The 6,900-nt window shown below is 39.8% G+C and overlaps 1 non-coding gene across 1 annotated transcript; it reads right to left on the reverse strand.

The window, feature by feature from the left end:
• Positions 1 to 6,408: 6,408 nt before the first annotated feature.
• On the reverse strand, positions 6,409 to 6,515 carry LOC130721746 (small nucleolar RNA R71). Its single transcript, XR_009013665.1, has one exon. It is a non-coding gene; the product is annotated as a small nucleolar RNA R71 (small nucleolar RNA).
• Between the last annotated feature and the right edge of the window lie 385 nt (positions 6,516 to 6,900).

Consider the following 6,900-nt stretch of genomic DNA (forward strand, 5'->3'; position numbering starts at 1 on the left):
ACGAGCTTGAGACTGATACACCTTTCTTGATGGAATCTTGGTTGTCTTCTTCTCAAACTTCTTCTTAGAACCTGATGAACCACTCTTGTGGCCCATGCATTTCACACCAAGTGGAGTTCTTTCAACCTTGGCCTTGACAGAGTCGTGCTTCCCTGATGCTTCAGACATGATGATTAAAGTGACACAACACTTTGAACACAGAAAATTGATGAGAAATTGAAAATGAAGGAAGTTAAAACTTGCAAAACGAAGAAGTACAATTGGTTGAATGGAGACAATTTGTCCGTTGAAGGAGGTTATATAGCAGTTGAACAAAGAAGTAGCCTTCTCTCTGCTGACATCACAACGGCAGTTAATGATGAGAAAAGAAAAACTAGTCGTTAACACCTTTAGGAACGTTAATTGCTATGCTCCTTCAAAGAGGCAAATCCCAAGATTTCCTCTTAATTTATCAAAAGTGCTTGCATCAAGAGGCTTTGTAAATATGTCAACCAATTGCTTCTCAGTTGTAACATGCTCCAAGGTGACAATTTTATCGTCCACTAATTCCCTGATAAAATGATGTCTTATGTCATTGTGCTTGGTCCTGTTGTGCTGAATAGGATTTTTGGAAATATTGATTGCACTAAGATTGTGACAATACAATGTCATGACATCTTGTTCAACATCATACTCCTTGAGCATTTGCTTCATCCACATTAGTTGTGTGCAACTACTTCCAGCAGCAATATACTCTGCTTCTGCGGTTGATAAAGATACACAGTTCTCCTTCTTACTAAACCACGAGATTAGATTATTTCCTGAAAAGAAACAACCTCCTGATGTGCTCTTTCTGTCATCTGCACTACCTGCCCAATCTGCATCGCAATATACAACTAAAGACGAGTTTGTATCATGAGTATAAAGAATACCATAATCACTTGTTGCATTGATGTACTTGATGATTCTCTTTACTTGCAGTAGATGACTTGCTTTAGGAGCAGCTTGGTATTTGGCACACACACCAACAGCAAAAGTGATGTCAGGCCTACTAGCAGTAAGATACAACAAGCTTCCTATCATGCTTCTATAGAGACTTTGATCAACATCTTCTCCCTGCTCATCCTTTGTTAATTTAACATGAGTTGCAGCTGGAGTTCTCTTGTGACCTGACTTCTCTAAACCAAACTTCTTGACTAAGCCCTTGGCATATTTGCTCTGTGAGATAAACATGGAATCCTCCATTTGCTTCACTTGTAGACCTAGAAAATAACTCAACTCACCAACTAAGTTCATTTCAAACTCAGACTTCATTTGTTGAAAGAAATGCTCCACCATCGTGTTTGACATCCCTCCAAAGACTATATCATCCACATAGATTTGTGCTATCATGAGCTTTCCTTTGTCAATCTCAACAAATAAGGTCTTGTCAATTCCTCCCTTGCAATATCCATTACTAACAAGAAATTCAGTAAGCCTCTCATACCAAGCTCTGGGAGCTTGCCTCAATCCATACAGTGCTTTCCTTAATCTGTATACATAGTCTGGATGATGAGGATCTATGAACCCTGTAGGTTGCTCTACATATACTTCTTCATTTAAGTAACCATTCATAAATGCACTCTTAACATCCATCTGGTAGAGTCTTAACTTAAGAAGACATGCAACTCCCAACAATAATCTTATAGACTCTAGTCTTGCCACTGGTGCAAAGGTTTCATCAAAGTCAATTCCCTCTATCTGAGTATACCCCTGACCAACCAGTCTTGCTTTGTTTCTGGTGACAATTCCATTTTCATCAGACTTGTTTCTGAAAATCCATTTTGTGCCAATGATGTTTACTCCTTCAAGTCTTGGTACCAAATTCCAAACTTCATTCCTTGTGAACTGATCAAGCTCTTCTTGCATAGCATTTATCCAGTATTCATCAGTAAGAGCTTCTTTGACATTGCTAGGTTCTATCTTTGAAATGTAGCATCCATGAGCAATAAGACTTCTGGATCTGGTTGTTACTCCCTCCTGAAGCTCACCGATGATATTTTCTTGAGGATGGATCTTTTGAATCCTGATGGATGGGGCTTTATTCTGTGTAGGCAGCTTGTCTTCATGTTCATCTGTACTTGTATCAGACTCATTGTTGAGTTTGGTTGCTGGAGCATCTGCTATAACATCTGCACAATCTTCATCTTCATTGAGATTGGATTCCTTGCTTGCACTAGGCTTATCATCAACACTCACATTTATTGATTCCATCATGGTTTTTGTGCGAGAGTTGAATACTCTGTAGGCTTTGCTATTTGTTGAGTATCCCATAAATATCCCTTCATCACTCTTTGGATCCAACTTTCTTCTTGGTTCCCGATCAGCAAGAATATAGCATTTGCTTCCAAATATATGAGAGTGTTTTACTGTAGGTTTCCTACCATTCCATATTTCATACTGAGTAAAGGAAGTTCCAGCTCTAATGGTGACTCTGTTGTGAATGTAGCATGCAGTATTCAAAGCCTCAGCCCAGAACTTAAGAGAAATCTTCTTGGCATGCAACATGACCCTGGCTGACTCCTGAAGTGTTCTATTCTTTCTTTCAACAATTCCATTCTGTTGTGGTGTGATGGGTGCTGAAAATTCATGATTGATTCCTTCTGATTCACAGAACTCAGAGAATTTAGAATTCTAAAACTCCCTTCCATGGTCACTTCTGATCCTTACAATCGCAGAGCTCTTCTCATTCTGAAGCCTCAGACATAAGTTCATGAAGATATCAAAAGTTTCTGACTTTTCTCTCATGAATTCTATCCAAGTGTACCTGGATAAATCATCAACACAAACAAACACATATCTTTTACCTCCCAAGCTTTCAACCTACATTGGTCCCATGAGGTCCATGTGCAGTAGTTCCAGTACCTTTGTTGTGGTCTGATGCTGAAGTTTTGTATGAGATACCTTTGTTTGTTTTCCAATCTTGCATTCTCCACACAGCTTACCTTCACTTATACTCAGCCTAGGCAAATCTCTTATGGCTTCTTCAGCAACTATCTTCTGCATACTCTTCAAATTGAGATGACCTAGTTTTTGGTGCCATACATTTAGCTCATCCTCCTTTGTTAACAAGCATCTGGAGACTTGAGCTATCTCTTGGGGTGTCCACATATAGCAATTATCTTTTGATCTGACTCCTCTCATAAAGACTTTGTCATCTTCTGTAGTTACAATACAACCTGCTCTGTTGAATTTCACTTCAAGCCCTTGATCACAGAGTTGGCTTATGCTAATTAGATTAGCAGTTAGACCATTAACCAGAAGCACATTATTCAAGTCTGGGGATCCATCATTTACCAGTTTTCCTACCCCTTTAATTTTTCCTTTAGCTCCATCTCCAAATGTGACATAGTTGCTAGAATGACTTATGAGATCCTTCAGATATCCTTTATTTCCTGTCATATGCTTTGAGCATCCACTATCAAAGTACCAGTCTTCTCTTGCAGAGGCTCTGAAAGATGTGTAGGCAACTAGACAAGTAACTTCACTCTTGGGCTTCCATTCCTTCTTCATCTGTGTGACCTTTGAGTTATTAAACCTATCATAAGCTTGAGGATAGCCATACAATTTGAAACAGTATGGTTTTATATGTCCATTCTTTCCACAGTAATGACACTTCCAAGGTGCTATTTTGATATTCTTAGTTTGAGAACTCTCATGACGAGGCACATGTCGAGGCATCGGTCTTGACATCTGATAATTAGCATGTTTCTTGAATTCAGATTTTTCTGCTGCAGCAACAAAATTCTTTGACCCCTTTTGATCTTTCTTGTTTGCAATTCCATAGTCAAATCCAATTCCCTTCAAGCTTCTTCCCTGCTTACTTGTTTATTTCAGAATCTCATCTAACATGTCAGAACCACTATTCAACATTCGGAGTGATTTGTGAGTAGCTTCAAGCTTGCTTTTCAGAATTGCTATTTCCTCTTGTGACTATCATCAGTTTTGCCTTTTCCATAGTCTCAACATTTTCAAGTTTAGATTTCCACTTATCACAATCTTCTTTTAGCTTAGCACTGAGTTCTTTCAATCTTTCATTCTGAGTGGAGAGTTGTTCTATCTCACTTTCCTGTTCTCTTACAAGTTTACAGGCTTCCTCCCATTTGATATGCAACAGCTTGTAAGTCTCAGCAAGTTCCTCATCTGAAATATCTTCATCACTTGTATCTGTATCACAAACAGTTCCAGAGAAGGCATTTACCTTGTTGGCAGAGATCTCCTCCTCATCTTCAGTGTCTTCATCTGACCAAGTGACCATCATCCCTTCTTCTGCTTTTTCAGATAAGTAGCACATTCAGATCTAATATGACCATAACCTTCACACTCATGACACTGCACTCCTTTATTCCGACCAGATCTTTCTTCTTCCTTGGTCCTTGATGACCCTAGTTTAGTAGTGTTTTTGGGGTCATTTCTTAGTTTGTTTTGAGTCTTTTTGTTGAGTCTCATGTAGTGTTTCATGCATTCTCATGCATTTTTATCTTTATTTGTGTTTCTACTTTGTTTTGGTAATTTCATAGTTTTATAGGGACCTTTCATGCATTTTAAGTAAGTTTAAGACTTGCATATATTTTCTACTTGAATTGAGGGTCTTTTGTGCTAATAATCTCTTGGAGTTCCTAGATATTTTTCCTTGCTTTGTTCCTAAGTAATCAGGTCTGAAACTGCTGAAGAAACAAGGTCAAGAGGCTTGGAGAATTGAAGGGAGACATAAAGAGGAGTTAAGAAGAAGTTCAAGAACCTTTCTAGCACGTAGAGAGCGCTCAGGCGCTCGTGTTGAGCGCCTGAGCGCCAATTGGGTCGCTGTATATTTCATGCTAGAGAGGAATTGGCGCCCAGGCGCTGGGAATTGGCGCCTAGGCGCCAATTGCCTTCCAGGGGCCATATTTTGAGCTGGAATTGGCGCTCAGGCGCTCTGAATTGGCGCCTGAGCGCTCAGACTCGACTGTTTTGCCTATAAATTGGTTTTTAGACATTTCTCTTGGAACCTTTTGTCATTTTATCATATTTTCATAAGTTAGAAGAGAGGGTTTGAGTTCTGGAGCTTGAGGAGCTTTCTCTAAGCCCTTTATTTCAGGTTTCATCTTTATCTTCTTGTATGGATTTCATAGCCATGGTTGGCTAAACCCCTTTTGCTTTGGGTTCTTTGTAAGACTTAAGATGTTTTAACCTTAATTCCTATTTCTATTCATGAATCTTGTGAGTAAACCCTTGAATCCCATATCCATGCTTTATGTTTCAAGTTAGAACATGTGCTAGCTTTATGCTTTTCTATAATTGAACGGAAGTTTGTTATAGATTAGGGACTTGTTGTGGGATTACCTCTTCTAAACTCGCTACTAGGAATAGAGGAAGTGTTGGGGTTTGTTGGCCTGAATTGCATGCTTAATGCCTTTAGCAAATGTTTAGGTTATCAAGGAATTGTGCCTATCTTTTGGCTTGAGAGGATTGTCTATGTGAGGCATCGATAGATGATTGATTAGGCTAGAACATCAAGGAGAGACTCAGAGTTTTGTGGATAGAATAGGTTGATTAGAACTGAATTAGTCAAGCAAGAACCCAAGGCATGCTCACCATTGTTCTCACACACTTATATTTCAATTGCTTGTTAATTAGTCACCTAAAAAATCAACCTTAAAACTAAATTTTACTCGCTTTCTTACCGTGAACTCGAGGCTTAAACTGAATTCACATTCCAATTCCTTGTGGTTCGATAAATTAAAACCGTGTAGATTCTGTACACTTGCAGATTGACCAACAAGTTTTTGGCGCCGTTGCCGGGGAATTGTTTGCGGTTTTTGGTTCAAGTTTTTAGTTTCTGGTTTTATTTTTTTTATTTTTATCTTTGTCTAGAATTGGTGCTACTAATCTTTCTCTGTTTGAGTGTCACAGATTCAGGTTACTCTCACGAGAGACACCGCCATGGGTGGCCGAATGACGGAGGAGGAGATGCAAGCCCATATTGAGGCAAGAATCCAAGAGGGGATCACCCTTCGATTACGTGAGCAAGAAGTTGAGGATGCCAACCGGTCTCTTTGGGAACTCACTTCATCTACTATGAGTTATGACTATCTCGGGAGCATTGTTTTTCCCGAGGGAGTGGGAAACTTTAAGTTGAGACCGACATTCATCAACTTGGTGAGCCAAAACCAATATGGTGGAGGTACTTTGGAAGATCCACATGCTCACATGGAGAGGTTCATCCGGAATTGCAACACTTACCGGGTGAACAATGTTCTGGCGGATGCAATTCGGTTGAGCTTGTTTCCATTTTCTTTGAAGGACACCGCTGAGGAATGGCTGAATTCTTAATCTCAAGGGAGCTTCACTACTTGGGAAGACTTAGCGGAAAAGTTCACAACAAGGTTCTTCCCAAGAGCCCTTTTGAGGAAATTGAAAAAATACATCATGAATTTTGTGCAACCCACTGAAGAAAATCTCTATGAAGCTTGGGAGCGCTTCAAGAAGCTCTTGAGGAAATGTCCTCAACACAATCTCACCTAAGCTGAATTGGTTGCAATATTTTATGATGGTCTACAATACTCTTGGAGGTTTGGCCTAAATGCGGCTTCAAATGGCGAGTTCGATGCTCTTCCCCCACGAGCGGGGTATGACTTAATAGAAAAGATGGCACTGAGAGCCATGAACTCTGAAAATGATCGCCAAACCCGAAGGAGTACGTTTGAAGTGGAAGCTTACGACAAGCTCTTGGCCTCCAATAAGCAAATCTCCGAACAAATGGCAGAGATTCAAAATCATATAAAGGCGACCAATTTGGTCGGTGCTACAGTAGCCAAAGTGGAATGTGTGGCTATTGGAGGGCCTCATGTTAGTAAATTTTGTACCACGAATAATCAAGGTTTCCGAGGTCAAAGCTCTGGA

The sequence above is a fragment of the Lotus japonicus genome, chromosome 5, assembly GCF_012489685.1.
Source record: "Lotus japonicus ecotype B-129 chromosome 5, LjGifu_v1.2".
NCBI classification, from domain to species: domain Eukaryota; kingdom Viridiplantae; phylum Streptophyta; class Magnoliopsida; order Fabales; family Fabaceae; genus Lotus; species Lotus japonicus.